Here is a 19014-nt window from a genome sequence, read left to right on the forward strand (position 1 = left end):
TTTAGTGCTTGTGAAGAGTGACTCAGTGATAGCTGTGGAGACTAAGATCCTCAGTTAATCCATAATAGAGAGAAAGTAAACAGTTCTCCCATTTGCCATTGCACACAATGCATCTCCTTTTGCAAGGACCAGTTTCAGAGGTAAGAGGAGAACACACAGACAGCCCACTCTCTGCTGGGACTACCAGCAAACAGATCCACAATTAGGATATGAAGCTGCCCACTCATTCCGCAGAGTATCTCCCTGATCCAGAGGCACTGGGTCATTCCTAAAACGTTTGCTGGATTGGGCTTGGACGCCTTATACCATTCACACCAGAGCCATGGTGGCTTCTCCATGTCTAGTGTGGGCTCACCATTTATTTGGGAATGGCTGCTGGGCAGATGGGTAGCAATCACCTTCTCTCTGTTGCTGAAAAGCCTTTGGTAGAGTGAGCCAGATTAGAGTGCAGGGATGTTTTTGCTTAGTTATGTTACTGCATGCACAAGCAAATGTGCAAGGGCTTGTGTACTTTGCAGTGGCAGCTAATTCCATCAGTCCCTCAGGGAATAACATCTCTATTTTTAAGCACACTGCAGGCTTACAGTGAAGTTGGGTCTGCTGCTGGGCTTCCCCGGATGCAAACCCACTGTTATTATCATGTAGCTCCTGTTTCTGCACATCACCAGAGCTTTGCCTTTGCTCACTTCATGTAAAGATGCAGGCTCCCAGGGGCAGGATATGTACCTTTGAAGTGACTCTCACAGGACATTACAAATCTTCCTGGAAATTTGCCACAAAGTAGTTTATTTTTAAAGGTTTTACTTTTTGTCTTAAGAGCAACAGCTTGTCTGCAGTCCTGGAAACACCATTAGGGGTCTGTGTGACTCAATTTATGACTCAGGAAGCTGCTTATTCTGTCTTTCAAAGCGCCACATTTTTAGATCCAGACTTCAGTCAAATTGAAGTCAGATCAAGCTGATTCTCCCCCATCCCCCTCCTTCTCTGAGTAATTTAATTAGTCTGCACATCTGGAAAAAAAAAAGGAATAAAATAAAATAAATCCTCACATTGTACAATAAATAACCACTGGGTTACTTACTGAACACTGAGATAACATGCTTATTTATCCCATGTCTCACTTCTAAAAGGCAGTTCCTCTTCACACTGATTGTCTGGTACTTCTAGGCATTTTAGAGGTTCATGTGTCCACAGATACGATGTGCTATGTCCTGACATTGTACTCAGAAGTGCTGCCTTGACACTGGCAGCACCTCCTGAAGTGAGGCTACCACACAACCTCAGCATTTCTAGCTGTGTAAGTCCTTCCCTAGACCAGACTACACAATACAATGAACTTGCTCTGGTACAAGAAACATGTCATTGCGTAGCCTCCAGTTTGTAAAGCATCTTGAGAAACGTGGTTTTGTTTTAGCAGGTTACTCTTCCACCCACATTGTCCCTTCAACGCAGCTGAACTAGGCGAACTAGTTGAACACAACTTTGTAGCTTTCATCTTTCTGTTTCTACCTAAGACAATTTCCACAATGTTAAGTCCTTGAAACAGAATACTCCTCTCGAGATGAAGATGTTCAAAGTTAAAATCCTGTTTCTACAGCCTGTTCTCGCTTGGGCTTTGCACTGAGTCTCTCACCAGCTACCAGGATGACCTCTTTTCTCTTGTGAGTACAGGGGCAGAACGGTTTCTCATGCTCTGTGCCCTCCTTGGTCCACTTCCATGCTCTTGCAAAAAGAAATAAAAAATAAAGACAGAAAAACAAAAGCCCATTTGTTCACCTAGTGATTTAGTAGGATTCCAGAAAACCCCTATCAATTCTAGGCTCTCCTCCACATTCCTCTGCAAGGGGCTGCAGCCTCTGTGCCAGGGCTGGGGAGATGGGTAGGCACCAGGAGCCACAGCCAGGTGGTTTCTGTGATGGTCGGTGCTGCACAAGGTGGGGCAGGTGTGGAGGGCTGAGGCAGTTACACCATAGCACAAAGCTGTAGACAGCCAGCAGTGCATTTACCCAAACCACAGACGTGTGAGCATACACCCTGTGAAAGGTGGACCTCATTCTTCCCTCAGCAACAAGAAGCTTGCTCTGGAGGGTGCATGTTTCCCTGTATGGTGATTTGCAAATACCTATGTGAAGTCTTTACGTTGGTCCCTTGGGTCTCTATGTAAGCCCCTCAGAGGGGACCCATAGAGCTGTAGCTCCCCTGGCAGCCTCTCAGTCATGCAAGCTCAAGAATGTATGATCTGTCTGTAGCCATGTATCTATGCAGCCCCCTTCCTTCCAACCCCATGGCTGCTGTGCTTTGTCTGTCACCAGCACCTGGAAAACCAGGTCTGAGAGTTTAATTTAAGGTAGTGTTAGGGGGTTGTAGCTGCTTTCCTTGCTATGTAATAGGAATATGTAAATATAATATATGCATACAAATTCTAATATAGTACATCCGAAATGAAATTAACTGCTGATTGTTGAAAAGCTTGCATTACTCATGAGTGGCAAAGCCATTGACTGAGGTCAAGGCCATCCAATACCAATAACACCTTTATACCACACCAACACGCTTTCCACACAGAAAACACAATTTGCTGGAAGTCTACTTCAAAACTACTGTTTTAGAACCACCTCTAAGCAAGATTTTCCCCTCCCCCTTTCAGTTCAGACAACTTCTCTGTCTTTTTTTTTCTTTTTCTTTTTTAACCAGAAATCTGCCAAATGCAGATACGAAGGAAGACAAACCCTTTCTTTTCCCCTCCCCTGGATAAAATATCTCAGAAACCTGCACAAATGACCTGGACTAACTTTTTTCTATTACTAATGCAGAATGCCCAGTTTAGGGAAGGGATTAGGTGATGTGCTTGGTAGGACAGAGGACACGGTGATGGTGTGCTTGAAATAGTGAGGAGTGAGAAACCTTTTTGCCATAGGAAGACAATTTGAAACAGGAGTCAATGCACACCATAGGTCTGAAGTTGTTGCCCTTTGCCTGACTAAAGGAAAAGAAACTGCTGGAAGGAGAGGAAATAAGACTGTGGTAGGGAAAGCCCTGGCTTCCCTCCATATTTCTTACAGTGGTGCTGGAGAGGGTAACAGAGGGGTTTGGCTCTTGCTGGCTCTCCAATACTCAGCCCCAGCCCTCAGTAGCCAGGAGCAGCCCAGGACCTATCATCGCACCCAAGTAATGCACCTGTGTTACAAAAAGCAGTCACACTTTCCATCATTGAGGGTGCTGACGCGAGTCCTGCCAGCTCCTCTGGCTGCTTCCTCCTGCTCCAACAACATTGCCTCTGTCTGGAATAGGCATTAGGGGATGAAACTGAGGGGAAAGAAATTGAGCTGAATAGGAGGAAAATTTGCTACCATATAGCCTATTTGGACTGCAAACTTGTCTCCCAAGGGAAGTGGTAGGAAGCACCATAGCTTGAGTCATTTAAAACTACACAGGACAAAACGATCAAGGAGGAGAGTAGGAAACTATCCTGCTTTGGCAGCAGGGGAGCTTGGATCTCTGCAGATGATGCTAGTGCTGAGTTTCCAAGTGGCTATGAAAACATGACGAGGCCAAGAGGAAAACATCCACTCTGGGCCTTTAAAAACAGAGCAGCTGAAGTCTCTCGATAATTCCCAATGATTAATTTTTTTTCTGGCTAACCTTGCATATGCAGACTGCTGCCTACACCTCAGCTGCTCGTTGGAAAACCAAACAAAAACACAAGTGTGAAGTATTGAGCTGTACACTTAATTCCTGGCAGGGCACGAGTCATCCAGCCATTGAGTCAGGGTTTGCAAAAAGTATTTTCCGGGTCTTGTGCATGAGTCTGCAGACCTGGCCTCCAGGGGACAGACCCCATATCTCCCCCTGCTCTAGGGTCCTGGTAATGCTTTGTGGCACTGAAAATATGGGGGGAGGTTTGGGATCCAGTTAAACATTTAATTCAAGGCCAAGCTTTTTTTACTTTTCTGGAAATAAATATTATAAACTGTATATAAAATATATGGGATTTTGTTACAGTTCGGACTAACCTAAAATGGAATTAAAAAAAAAGAGTTGGACTCGACCACTTACGCTGTTTTCTCAGAGATCCCTCCTCAGCCAGTTTGGCTTGAGCTCTCTGCTTTGCACGAACTTCCTGTATGACTTTGCACGAGACGGTTATTCCCTCTGTCTCACTTCCCCTTCAGAGAAATGGGAGGTGGCAGGTCCACACTTGCCACTCTTTGTCCATCTTGCACGAGGTTACCAGCACCATGAGGTAGGACCTGCCTTATAGTCCTTTTTAAACACTTTCAAGTTGTGTAGGGTCCAGTCTCTTAAGCTCATTGGTACCCATCTACAAGGCAGCCGGGGAAAAGCAGTAAAATTCCTTGCGCAGATATAAGCGGATCCTTGGCTGTTTCTCAACTGGCTCCAGCATTCATCTCCACCACGTCTCTTCTAGACCTCCTTGCCCACAGACCCAGCTGCCACGAGCCAGCAGTGCTTTGCCACAGCCTTTGCAATCCCTACCCCTCCTGTACTTCACCCTTTCCCTAGCATCCCCTTGGAGACCCAGCACAGACTCACTCCATCTAACCCAGTACTTGCTCTTGATGAAGTAATAACGTAATTAGTGTATACTCTAAACAGTGAGTAAGCACATGCTGTTAAATCAAATGAACAGGCTCTAGTGATTATGGCATGATAATTAATGGTTTGAACAGGACAGGCTTAGAGGGCAAGATGAAATTTCACTGTCATAGAACATCAAACAGACATGTACATAAAAAGAGCCACTGGTCCAAAAAAATATAAATCTCATGATGGTAATAGAGAGGCAGATGCATGGCTCTTAGAGGGAAAGCTGGTCGTGTGTGCATTGAATAACAGGCAATTATAGGTGGTTCTACTGTTTGCCCTAAAGAATGTAGAAGAGCGTCAAATGGAAACCTGATCTGCAGGAGGCAAAATTGTATGGCATCATCAACCTTGTGCCAGTTTGACTGGACCAGAATCCAATTTATTTTCACTGTTGAATTTGCAGCTACCTAGTGCAGACTCATTTGACTGATCAGAAACTAATGAAACGCACACTGAAACTGAGGTACCAGTGAAGAAGCATCTACACATCCTTGCTCGCAGAACTGCTGTCCCCAGCAGGACTTGTTGGCATGGCAGGGAGCAACATGCCCTGGCCTGGACAGGAGAAAGTATAGGAGCATGGAGCATTTTTCACTTGGACCTTTTCACCTCTTCTAGTGGGTCCCACACTGACACAGTGTTGTTATCTGACAGTCTGAGCATAAAACCCCGTTCTTTGGCCTCAAGCCGTGAGATGTGAAGTTATTTGCCATATTTGGCAACTGTGCTTTCTACCCTAGAGGAAGACAAAGGTATGAAAGACACGATTATTCATGTTTAAGCATTAGCCTGTGAACTAAATGTTAAGTGTGTTTACCATGAAGTGTTACAACAAATAAAATATTTAGGGAAACATATTTCTCAGCCAAGTGATTTTGTTGCTCTCTATGGTATTTACTGCACTAACTTTTGAAGTTGAGATTAATATTTATATTCAAGATATAAGCACAAATGGAAATCAACCCACCTTTTCCTACGTTTTCTACAGAATATGGTGGTGCTCTGCTGACCCTACCTCTGGCCAGAGTTACCATTCCTTTTAAAGTTACCAGTGCTCAGTGATGGGAATTACAGACTGAAATGGTGCCTCTACTAAAAAATCCAAGGAGAACACATACTGAGATTCATTTGCTTCTAACTTCAGGCAAACCGTTTTCATTGGGATGTTTCAGTATTGTTTCCTTGAAGCTTTCCCTCCTTCTCTATGGTGCCATCAGTAGATTAGATTTATTATTACTTTTGTTAAACATAGTTCAAGTGGTTTAAATTGGGTGTATCCTTTCACTAAAGAACGCACTGATTTTCAGGGGATTACAAGTGGTCAAAACCAGACAACTTTCATAAAACATCTGAAATACGTTGAAACAGAACATCTGGGCACTCTCAACACTAGCTTAAAAAACAATTTCTGTCTTGAAGTTTTACTTTCCCCTTCCATTCCCCCCACCGCCCCGACTCTGTAGAGTGAGATATATTGAAAGAGTTCCTCATTACTTCTTTCTCCCATTTGTCTTTTTTTTTCTTTCCCTTTTACTATTCTGCCAGTTTGCTAAATTTCCTTTATTTTGAAGGTAACAGATTCATTAAAAGAAACACACATCTCTGTCTCTGGAACTACAGCTTTACACTTCAGTGTAAAGTCTGAGGCAAAAAGGAGAAAATGAAAAGCTGGCAACTCCAGTCATTGAATTCAATGTGTGTGTATGAGAAAGGAATTAAGTGGAAGAAAAATAGTTATTTAGAATTCCACAGAAAACTGTAAGAACACCCCCTTAGGCTTATGGCTTGTCATTTCTCTTTTAAAAAGAGCGCTTCATTAAAGACATATAATGAAAAAATTGAATAGATACATTCAGTGTATTTTTAGCATTATGTTGTCACAGAAAAGAGTTACATATTTATTTGAAGCTAGAGAGTCTTTAGGATCCTTAAAGCCTTCATTTCTTTTGCAGTTACCATTTCTAAGCATCTGGTCTCCAATAGGAAGGCTTTTCTTCTAAACAAATAGATTACATTTTTTTTCATTGCCTTACATAAAAATCCATTATGTATTCATATCTCCATATATCCAAGTCCTCTTCAATTTATTTGAGGAATAAAACTGTAAGTAATTTAAGAAAAATGATGGAAGACTGAAAGAGCTGAATAATCCTACCACCTATTTAATCTACCCATATAAACCCTGAGCACTACCTATCACAGGGGTCTCTATTTTTCACACAATGCATAATTGAAGTTACAGTCAGCTGGGAATGTCAAAAGTTTTGAAAGCAGTTTATGGCTAAATAATCCCCTACCCAAGTCAGGGAAAACCTAGCAAGCTTGCTAAGTTTCTGACATGTTTTCCTTAAGTACCTGCAGGTTGCCTTTCTGGGGGAGAAGATACAGGAACAGACGGATTTTTGGCTGGGTGTGGTTATGCTTCCACCTTATGAGGTTCTCATTTTTTTTAAATCAGAGACTGTACAAGATGCTTCCATCCCTGTTGTAACTGCAGCTGTGGCTAAATTCTGAAGCAGTCAAAGCCACACTTGTTTCAAGCTGAGATCTGACAAGAATAAGGGATTTTTCTCCAAAACTCATCTTCTGCTCCCCTTCCACAGCACTTCCTTAGATATAGTGTAGGGTGGCTTCTCTGGGGGCAGCAACTCAGGGTCTTTCTGGAGACAAGGCCCCCTCCCAGCCTTGGATTCAGAAAGGACATGGAGCAAGCTTGGCACCTTAAACCCCTTTAAAAGTAAGTGGAAAATGGACTCCTAATTCCTTTGTGAACCTCTGAAATGTGAAGTTGTGCTCCTAACTAGATCATTTGTTACATATCACTTCAGAGCTGCACCATAACCTCCTACCACAGTCAGCTGTAGCCTGTTCCCTATGGAAGGACAAATCATACCTGGTGAGTAAGTACTACCTAATATTTAAAACCTCCTGTTAACACCAGTGATCAAGATGCATACAATCAAAGCCTTGGCAGTCTTCTCAGCTTGCTTATAAACTAGCTCTTCTTCTTCAGCACTGACACATGAAGTTTCCGCCCCATACCCCAGCTTTTAAATAAACTCTGTTGAAAGCCACAAAAGTGACCCGAACTCTTTTTCCTCCAGAAGCCTAACGATCCTAGCAGCAGCTGGCCTGAAACATGAGTCCTGCAACCCACGCTCTCTTTTAGCCCTCCCAGCTAAAGAGCGGGTTATTGGATGTCCTTTGGCAGGTGCTACTGGATTAAAGGGGCCAGGAGCAAAGTCTGAACTGTGGCTTTTTTGCACTACTTAAGTAAACGTTGTTGGCTGGGTAACCCTCCTTATCTCCTACCAGGGATTTGGGATTTTGTAGCAGAAAGGGTTTGGTTTTGTACAACAGTTTTGTTTTCTTCAATGCAATTGAGAAATAACATACCCTCATTCTGAATACCTTCAGTGACACTACCCTGTCAATTCACCCCTGAAGAATGAACAAAAACATACCCAAATTTGGACCATCACAACAGTTACTTTTCACAAAAGTCACTCCAACCTGCTCTCAAAGTGGTGTTAGAGTAAGGGCAAGAACACAGCCTTATTTCTGTTGCCTTGTGCCCTGGGAAATGGAATCAGAGCTGTAGCTAATCTCTTTATCAAATGAGATGCTAGTTTTTTTGTACTGAGTAGGGGACCATGGCATCAGAGCAGTAGAATATTAGGAACTGGTCTCCTGACACTGTGGACATGCAAACCCCATAGCTGGACTCACCAATTGAGTCATGTTTTTACAGAAAAGACCAAACTTTCCATGCAGCAGCAGGGCTGCTGCAAGTAAGAGGAAATTTTTGGGAGACCCTTTTCTTTGCTGTTGAGGAGCACATGAACTTGCTTTGCACTTCAAAGGAGCTAAAGCCCAGAGGGGCATTTTTGTGTTGGAGATACAGAGAAGAAAAGTGTGCCCCAACTCCTTCCCTGTCCCAAGGGATTTTTCTTCAGCAGCTTCTCTCCTTTCCTCCTCACCTTTTTCGTTTCTGTTTCCCCTCTCCTGATGATATTTCCCCTCAGCTAAACCTGGTCTCCCCTTTTTCCTCCTGCCCCTTGTCATTCTTCCTCACCCCTATAAAACAATCTCTGATGCTCTTTGCATTTCTCCTTCCCCATGATCATCTCTGCTGCATCTGCCCCACGTGGGAACTCACCCAGAGGAGAAGCTTTGCTCAAGCCTTCTTGTCCAGACACTATTGCTTACCTTTTTATAGCTCTGGTTAAACAGCTTGCTTTTTTTTCTGCTCTAAATGCGGAATCTGAAGAGCTGAATTCAAAAACATGACCTGAAGAGGCAGGGGCAAATTCATAAGGAGAAGAGTCATATCAGTATTGCTGATCCTCCAGAAATTTCTCCAGTGTGAGCTTCACAACTTGTTGTTCGTATGACAAGCATATTGTTTGCATTAGGGAAGGAATTATTTCATACTGATAAGAAAAGATAGCTAATTCAGCATAGTGGGAAAACTGTTTCATAGAGGTCAGAGAGATTTTTTTGTGTGTTTTAAACTAGGAATAATATCATTTAGTTAAACAGCTCTCTGTCTTCACATCTTTTATGTCTTTTTTCCATCTACAAACAGTTGACCTTCCTCTGTATCAGCTGCATCGTTTGGCTTTGGAGTGAAGGTACATGAAAAGAAGAGCTCACAACAGCATCTCCTGCACAAAGCAAACGCACCTGTCCTCAAGGCAAATGAGGCTGCTCCCTGGCAGCTTCCTCTTATACAAAAGGAGAAACTTTCATCTAATCAAGCGGTGCCATCATATCAACATATCAATGCCTCTCCACCCCCTGCTCCTAACCCTCCGTAAGGCATATCCGGAGAGCATCAGGGATTGCTCCGAAATCCTCTTGGCAGAGCTGCCCTCAGTGCCCTCGTTAGTTGCTTGCAGCCTACCACAAAGCCCAAAGCAAGCAAATAGGCTGTGCAACACCACGCATTTCCTGATTTACCTGGTAGCAAGCTTACCTCGGCTGATTCATGGTAATTCATAGCATTCAGGTACTTGCATTTCAGGGACTTTTCAAAATGCATGCTCTAGCACTGAATTGAAAGCTCCTGACTACCCAGAGGCACTCATCAAGCACAAAGTGAGAGCCTTTGTCCTATGGTATCTAGGAAGCCTTGCATCCAGGCCACCAGCACCAACCAGATAATGCACCTGGAATAAGCAACCCAGCTTTGCAAACGAGAGGACAGCATAAGCAGCACTCTCTGTACCCTCCTGTTGCACTGAGAGCTGACAAGGATGTGAGCCAGGTTTGATCCCTTAGTTGGTACATTAGTCTACCATGGGTTTGCTGTGCTTAATGGGCCGCTCAGCTCAAGGTTTATCCAGCAACTGCTTCCCCTCTAGCAAGATCCTTCCTGGCTCCTTTCTCACCCATGGCCTGCTCCTAAAATGTCATGGAATATGTACATGAATTGCCTTCTCTCCTTTAAAGACATTTGAGGTATTAGCCGGGCTTTCTGGGAAGGGGTGTATCCCTGCTGCTTCTGCTTCATCTCATCAGCTCACAGAAGGTTTGGACTTCCAGGTTTGCCTTCTTCACAAGCAATGCAATGAACTTCAATATTGTTAATTAAAAATAAGGGCACATTTGTTTGAGACCTGGTCTTTACGGAAGGAGCTGATTTAGGAGAGCTGACTGTAGCAGCTGCCAAATACACTTCATCCAAAATACTGCCTTTTAGAGATGGCTTTGCATCTAGAAAACCAGGGATACCCACAAATAGCCTAGGAGGGATTCATCTTCATTTAATGGGATGGTCTGAAACTGCTGCAAAGGCTTTGTGACAAATTCTCCAAAAGAGGTGTGTTACTTCTCACGTTTTAATGAAATCTTCATGGAATGGCTTTGTCAGGCGCATTGTTAATACAAGCCATCTTCTGTATGGCTTTCTGTTAGGAAAACAAAATATTCTGAGACAGCAACACATCACACATGTCTTTCTTAGTGACACTTCTCCTTTTGCTAGTCCTGTGTAGGAAATGGACTTATTTTTGACAGTAGCTTGAGTTAACAAATAATGGCTTTTGTGGTTACTTGAGTGGAAGACTATTATCAGGAGAAAGCCATTTGTATTGCAAATTAGATTGTAGGGAATAGACAATGAACCACCATGCAGTCTGTTCTAAAACCTACTGACAGAGGTTCACGGTTTGTGCCTAAGCAACTCTTCTATTGAGAGTCAGAAATGTAAAGCACAAATTATGAAGTTTTTCCCTATGGCCTAAACTGGAAGCTCTGATCCAAGCTTGCCAGCTTGAAATCCTGAAGCTGAACTTTATTCCTTGCACTGTGGGAGTTTGTGCTGAATCAGGAGAGGCAGATCTTTGCCTCTGAGTGAGGATGCTGGAGGCAAAGCCCCCCCCCCCCCAGATACCTGGTTAAATCTGGTAATCTTTTTATGGTGATATTTTTATATGAAATAAAACTTCAGTCTGAACTGTGGACCTTGGGCAAAGCAATGGATGGCCATCTCAGGCCTACAGCAGGCTTTGGTTGAACTCAAATTCAAGATTTATCATTCTTCTTTCCATCCCTGTCTCTGTTCCTGCATTCTAATAAAAAAAAGTCTTCTAGGAAGAAGAGTAAAAAAATGAAATAAAAACCCCAGAAGTGCTCCATCCAGGGAAGGGCTATCCACAAGTGCGGATGCAAGCTTTTCCCCACGCAACATCAGTGTTCTAGTCCAGCCTTCTGCATCATGCTGCTCTCCCACAGCATGGCTGCTAATTTTGGCAGGTGAAGGGTGGCACTCTTGCCCTTCTCTGCTGTTCTGTCAAATGCAAAAACGACATGTTGGGAAATAAGCAAAATAAATGTGAAATGAGGGTGGAAAAAACAAGGTCAGCCTGCCCTATATGTGGCCAGGCAGAGTACCCCATTTACCTCCAGCCTGCCTATCGTCAGCAACCAAGGAATGGTTGTGGTGGAATTAGTGGCATACGTGGCTTTTTTCTTCCCACAAGAAAAAACCTAATACTTTTTGCAGCTTCACTTTCTACGAAACTCAATGGGGCCAACAGCATTGCATTTACACTTCTGGTGACTAGAAAATGAAATCAAAGCCAATCACAGCACCATAAAGTCAAAGCAGCTGACTATGTTTGTCTTCCAAGGAACAGCTTCTCCCACTGATAGAAGAGAAGGGGTAAATAAAAGTAAAGGCTTTATTTGGGCTAGATGATGATGGTTCATCCCAGATGGTAGCCCTCTGTGACCTGTCTTAGCTCATCTCAGGTCTTTTCTTCTCAACTCTCCCTTCTCACCCTCATGCACACTCCCTTCCAGTGCTGGAGCAGATGCTCCAGACATATCTTTCTCCATCCATGTCCACCTATCAGATCCACATAGAGGAGTAAGCGCCTGAAACAGAGGGGTCACAGCACTTTGGGAGATGCTCTGAGGCAGCCCAGTGGAGAAGAACATAACATCTTCCCCAGAGCAGTTCTCTTTTACAGCTTTATATAGACAACTGCTGGCTGGCTTTGTTACAGGCTGATTTTGGCCAGTCTTCAAGGTCCCAATGGTGATGTAAAATATCAGTGTCAAGGCTGACACAAGGCTCCTGGCTCAAGTAGCCGTCATTGAGGGTCTACAGAAGGTGCCACTTTGTCCCCCCAGCTCGCTTGCCACAGCCATACACTATAAAACGCTGCCCCATTACACAGAGAAGTGTGTAGCCAGTAGGCTCAAGGAACAGATTTATAAGGACAACTTGGAGAGCTTGTGCTTGGACAAGTAACTAGTACCTGGCATGGTCAGCATATCCTGCAAACACTCAGAGAGTGCAAAACACAGAAGAGGTATTATTTAGGGTGTAAAGTAAATAAAATACAACATGTATACACATAGTATATGGACATGCGTATAACATACACACGTGTACATATCTCTATATTGTATACTCCAAACACACATTCATAAACTGTAATAGTCTACAGTAACTAAGCAACTTAGATGAAAAGAAGAGAAACTTGCTGAATACTAAGGAAAAATCCCTAACCATAAATTCTCCCAGTGAATGACCTAAGGGAAGGGATGGAAAAAATCATGACTACAGCACTCAAAACCCAACAGTGCAAATACCTTGAAACCCTTAAACACTGTCTTGTAAAAGTTTTGTCTGTATAACCTGGAAGTTGCTCCATTCTTTGACTTTGAGGGGGCATAAAAGGCTTGAGCAAAAGCAAGCCATGCACCAAAAGGCCATCTTTTTGTGCCAGCAAAATAAAAAGCTACTACAACTTATAAAGCAACAGTGACTCTACTAAGTGAGGCCAATAGTGCTGTAGCACTGATTGCTGGCTGGGCCTGGGGTGGAGGCCCAGTACACTCACAGCAGCTGGGTGCAGGTCCCTATGGGACCCTGGTCTCTGGGGGGGATGCTCCATTACCTCTGGGTACATGGGGTAGGAAGGAGGATGATACGGTGAGCTACCAGCTTGTTTTTCACCTCCTGACTCAATATTCAGAGGTAAAAACAAGCCCTGGAAAACCACCATGCTATCTAGAGGAGCTGTTTGTAGCAACTTTTGCTAATTAGCTCCAACAGCTCATGAGTCAGCTCAGTATTTGCCCTGTTCTCCAGGTAAGCTCTGTGGCAAGGGAAGTCTGAAGAAGAAAAGAAGATTTTGTACCCTAAATCAATCTTTAAAAAAAAGAAACCAATGCAGATGGGTTACTAAATACGGAAGGTCATGTATGCTTATCAATAAATGACATAGGAAAGTACACTTCATTTTCTGCCACTTAAAAATAACCCCTGAAGCACCAAACAAGTAAGCTGGAGTTGGTAAGTTTGATTCAGCAGCAGTCTTTCATGAATCACAATTCCACTGTCTCATCACAGCTTGCTATGCTGAGAGACACCACAGCAAGCCCTGACCCTTAGAGTGACTGAGGAAGCAGGGTGTGCAAGTTACTCTGGAGCCTGTCAGTAGGGCTTGCCCAGATTCCTTTGAAGATCCCAGTCTAAATGCTTGCTAGCATGCGGATATTGATGCCTTTCTAACGTCTGAGCCCCGCAGAAAGATTTCTTGGGGGTTTCCCACTTACAAGGCAAAGAAAAATTGCAGGCATTCCCGTGGTCCAGGCAGGAAGATAGGGAATATGCAGTTCCAGAAAACATGTAAGCCAGAAGAGAGGGAGAGGGGAAGTGACCAAAGGCAGCTCTTGCAAGAAGCTGAGGCCAGGAAAGGTTTTGCACTGGGAAGGAGCAGAGGGAGAGGAACATGCACATGTCTTGGGAGAGAACCCATACAGCACAGTGAGGGACCCAACACTTGAGCTCTTTTGTTGCAACTAGGAGGGGAGTAAAAGCCTGGGCAGGGAGTAATTTGTGGAGAGTGAGGTGACTTAGAGAGCCTTACCGAGGGCTTTCCAACTTCCCTCCCCCCCCCCCCCTTGTGTGACTGACATTAGCTCTTGCCAAAACCATTTCTGTCTTTTTGTTTCATTTCATGCATCTCACAAACCAAGTTTCGACAGTACCGGTCCAGTGAGCCTTCGTCTATCTTTGGTTTTGTTTTCTTGGTTGTAAATTCTTCAGGGTGCTTTCCTGTTCATTTGTACGGCTCCTAGCACAGCAGGGGAGCGTGTTAGTAAAAGGAAAGAGGGCAAAGTCATAGGGAAAACCATGAAACTCAAAAGCTAGTGGTTTTGGCAGCATTTGAATTTAAAATTCTGTCCACATTTTTATTATTATTTTGTTAGAAGAACAAAGTGAATCAGCATTTTATTGAAACAATTTTCCAGCTTATCTTTTCCCTGACAATTGAATTCCCTACTAGAAACCTATCTTTTAGCAAATGAAGAAAAAATTTCCAGGATGATGTAATGGAGGTTGATAAGAATGCTGGTCAAGCTGCTTTAAACAAACATTTCCCGAGATATCGTTCTGAAGAAAGAGCAATCTGATAATACTGATGAATTTCATGCAAAGCTCAAGAAAAGTAACATCCTTGGTTAAAGAGAGAAAACCCTGTTTCTTCTAGTCCCAGCATTGTGATCAGAGAGAAAGAATGGAAAGCCATTTATGTTAACACGTGGCTGAACCTTAAAGTGAGTCAAGTAAACCTGAGTCATGGGAAGTCCAGTGAACGTCCCAGCTTCCTGCAGAGGGAGATACACGTGTCCAATACCTTTGCAGCCCATGCAACTGTGAGCTTGAACATTCTAAGCCTTGCACACGTGCTTAGCTTTGAGGAGCTGAATAGCATCATTTACATGTTGTACACAAAGTCAGGCTCCTTATGCTGCAAACAGGAACCACACGCATACACACACTTCACCACCACAAAAGGGTTCCCATCAGACCCAAGGGAGTCAGTGATGGTCACAGCAATAAAGTCACGCACAAATGCAGGTCTAAGTCCACAACGCCCTGAGATTTAAATACAGGTCTACGTGCCTAACCACAGGTCTCCGAGCCTGAAAACGCTTTTCCCTTTGCATTACCAGTTCTGACCTCCTCCAGACGCGTGGGGTTAAACAAAGCCTCATGAAGCGCTCTGAGAACTCAGGCTGAGGAGCGCTGGCAGGGGGGTAGGCGTGGACACAAACTGATGAAACCCCAAGCTGCGACAGGTGCACACTTTTAAGAGCACCTACTTGCAGCCTCCTTCTTGAACGCTGGGCCCTATCCTCTCACTCAGCCCCACGCATGCTGCTGGTCTCCCCTCGCAGGGAAGGCAGCAGGTGCCCGGGTGCCCCTGCCATGCCGTTTATAGCAGGGGAGGGCCCTTTTGAGAAACGGGCGAGTAACTGAAAAAACGTGGCAAGCCCAACAGCAAGAAACAGCGGCGGGAAAAGGCACGAAACAGGAAAGCGCCGGCAAGGCTCATGTCATCCCCCCGCCGGAGCTTGGCTGGGACGGAACTGCTGCAGAAGCGGCGCAGGGCTGTTATCAGCCCCGCGCAGGGGCTGCGGTTTGCTCGCTCTTGCAACCCTTCTTCAACTGTCACTTGTTTTTCAACAAACAGGATGCCTCTGCTCAGGCTGACAGCTTCCCTCTAACTCCGGGGCGAGCGGTGGCGTGCGCCCTGCTCATCGCCCTGGGGCCGCTCATCTCACTCCGCTGGCTTGGGTGGCTTCAGGTGCCCCCCAGGCAGAATGCTGCGGAGGGGACAGACCTATCTCCTTCCTGCAGCCCGCTGCTGATGAGCAAAACCAGAAGCATGTGGTACAGGCTTGGCTGCATTGGAGAGGAAAGGCTGAGCTTCCATCTTGCTCGCTCTTTATTATTCCACCTAAAAGCAGTTATTAAGGAAGTGGTTGTGCTATGCTTAGGCACCAGGGGCACCTCCAAGCTGCTCACCTTCTCTCTGGTCTGTGCAGCAGTCCTGATGTGCCATAGGGATGTGGATAGCATGATTGCTTTGCTATGCAGTCCCTCTGGAGTGAAGGCACAGGGCAGGGCTGGTTGAATGGAGATGCTACCAGAAGAGGTAAACGAGCAACTGCCTTCACAGCCAGCAGCAGCAGAGCCTGTGGCAGAGCTAAGCTTCGTGGCACCAGCTCCTACTGCCCATTTTCACCTCAGTGTTAGCAAACCCCCTGCATCAAGCTTTGCTGCTTCTGCTCCTTGAGAAGCACCTTCTGTTTTTCAAGGTCACTTGGGCTGTCCTACAGAGAAGCCTGGTGTGTCTGCCAACAAGCAAAGTACCAGCCTGGAGTTCTACTCAGGAGATAGATATGGGAAAAGCAAAACGCACTCTGTCTCTGGTTTGATAATTGCCTGGCCAAAGCTTAGCCTCTGTCAGCAGAGGTGGAGACCATGCCCACAGCGGCACAGGCTTTGCAGCAGAGCTCTCGAACCTTCATGCTTTTCTGGCACTGCCCAGTGTTGTGGCAGAGTAACACTAGCAAAACCAGGAAAAAGAGAAATATTTGGGGGGGGGGGGGGGGGAGGGAAGAAAAAAGAAAAAAGAAACACTTTTAAATGGATGCATAGTTGTTTTTTTTTTTTCCTCGCATCTCCCTGTGCTGCTTTGCTGGACCCTGGAAGGTTTTTGGGGAGTCTCCAAGCAGTGATGTTCCCAGCTATTTTGGTGGGACTGAACTGTACCACGCTCCTGCACTTCTTCTCCTACCCCACTGCTCTGCTGGCAAAGGGAGCCACAGATCATCATCTACTGCCAAGATGGTGCTAAGCCAGGCTGGAGAAAACCCTAGGGCATCGCACCTCCTGGATATGGAATTCTGAAGAGCTGAACGAGTCTTACATCACAAATTGTCAGGTAGTCGTTATTCTGTTCCTGTTCTCATGTGGTCCACACACAGCTCATAATATTTTCAAGTTTGCCTGTTGTTCAAAAGTTATTGGAAAACATTTTTTCCTGGATTTTCTGTATGGTTTGCTATTTGAACTGGACTGACCAGTTGCAGCTGGAGATGTACAACATTTGGACCCTGAAATGATGAATGTAAGGTAAAATTCCAATGAAAACATGATCAGATTTGAAATTCAAAGTAACAAGAGATCATTTTGTAGATAGTCAGGCTCAGAACTGTTAGTCAGAAAAAGCAGGGTCTATTTCCGCTTGTCTCTCCCTTTAAATCTGATATGATCATTCTTCCCTGGTTCTTCATCCATGAAGATGAGGAACATGTTATTCCCAGGGTAGTTTAAGCAACTTCTGAATGTACTCAACTGTCTTTGTGTATCACTTTGGCCCAGCATACTCCAAACCGAATTGCTAAGCTCCTTTATCAGCCTGCTTTTCTGTGGAGGTAGTGCTTATGTGGTTGCTCCCATTCTCTTTGTACTTCCCCTAGGTTTTGTAGTTTGTGGGCCAACTTTAACTATATTTGACAGAGCAGAAGCGGTCTTAAGTTCCTATGGCTTTCACAAAACATGGCAGTGACTCAAGAGGCTGTGTCAGTGCTCCCAGCTGAAGGGCACCCAAAAGAGATTGTAGAGATTCCTCAAGAAAAGAAAAATCTTTGCTCAGATTAAAGACTTACTGGATGTTAAGAGAATACAACCACAAGACCCATCTCTGTAGGAAATTAACATTCAGTAGTTCTGCCTGGGACACCATATCTTGGCTTTTTAAAGACATCAAACTAGACGTGCCTTGGATTCAGACTGCTGCTTCCATCTAAAACTTTGTCATAAGCCCAACATTTCCATGGAGAAGATTTTCAGTGGGTTTGCAAGCTTTCAATCAAATAACCCAAATTAGCTTTTTTAATTTCCCAGTGAAGCAAGGCTTACCCAGAAAAGAACAGGACAATTCTCATGAGAAGTTTCCCACAGCCCCCGTAGCATGAGAGCTTTTTACCACATTACACTTGCTGTGGGGAAGGCCCGCATTAACACATGATGAGAGCATTTGGATTTAATAGAGTTAATATACACAGCATAATTACCCAGTGTTTGAGACAGATCTTAATCCATCCCTATCCTAAGTGATTCCCCAACAATTCCTTAATAACATATCAAGAACATTTATGATGCCACTGATCACATCATTAGCATCTGCTGCAGCTCAAGACAGGTCTTAGTATGCTCCCATTCCAGCTATCTCCCAAATAGCAACACTAACAAAGTCTCATATAGCACCCTAAAGTGTCATGGGGCTCAGGTGTAGCAACACAGAAGTCCAACATTAAGTCTCACAAAGAAAGTAGCTACTAATGCTACACAGGACTTCTGTTTTGGTGGAGGTGCTGTGCTGATATCCCCTGCAGAATGCAAGCTAGCATGATTGCATTGTTATTTTATTGTAAGACACAATGAAAGGTAATGCTACCATAGGATTAAAAAGGAAAAGAATCCTGCAGGTATAACCTTTGGTACTTGAACCAACCCTTTAGCATAGTATCTTCACCACTTTTTATCTACCACATCATAATTTGCATCAGAAATCTGACACAAGCTGCCTACCAAGCTTCACATCTATTAGTGGATGCTAAACATGAAAATGTAAGAGGCCAAAAAATTAATCTAGAAATGCTTCTCTTTCCCCTACTCCCTCCCACCCCCAGCACACACCACCTTCAAGCTTTGCATTGATGTCACTGCGTTACCAAAATTAAGCTAACAAGCCCAGTCTCAGACAGAAACCTCGTAGGAGAGGCTGGAAAATAGGAAGGTAAGAGCCCGCAGAAACACACACCTGTTGAGCTCATGGCACCCTGTGCACAATGTACGAAACTTGAGATCTGGGGGAAAAAAATCAGAAACCTTGTAGGTGTACTCACCACTTACATAGAAAGGACCAAATATGCAACAGGTTGTCTCAGGACTATCTGCAAGCTTAGAAATTAAAGAGCAGGATTACATACCAGCACCACAAGAAGCCAGTCCTTCCATCCCTTTCTGACTTTCTGGAATCAACTGGAAAGGGATAAGGCTACAGACGTCATGATCAAAGGGAGTGG

At 44.4% G+C, this 19014-nt stretch overlaps 1 protein-coding gene and 1 long non-coding RNA gene across 4 annotated transcripts in view; both read right to left on the minus strand.

Annotated features, from left to right (window-relative positions):
• RUNX1 (RUNX family transcription factor 1) overlaps positions 1-19014 on the minus strand; it is a 168436-nt gene that overhangs the window by 136275 nt on the left and 13147 nt on the right. The gene's annotated exons all lie outside the window — the stretch shown is intronic.
• LOC134165464 (uncharacterized) lies at positions 976-10953 on the minus strand. The gene is made up of 2 exons (XR_009965543.1): positions 8768-10953; positions 976-1010 (listed from the first exon to the last, which is right to left on the minus strand). It is a non-coding gene; the product is annotated as an uncharacterized LOC134165464 (long non-coding RNA).

The sequence above is a fragment of the Pezoporus occidentalis genome, unplaced genomic scaffold (genome assembly GCF_034315485.1).
Source record: "Pezoporus occidentalis ecotype Australia unplaced genomic scaffold, CSIRO_AGI_Poc_V1 ctg24, whole genome shotgun sequence".
Taxonomy (NCBI): Eukaryota; Metazoa; Chordata; class Aves; order Psittaciformes; family Psittacidae; genus Pezoporus; species Pezoporus occidentalis.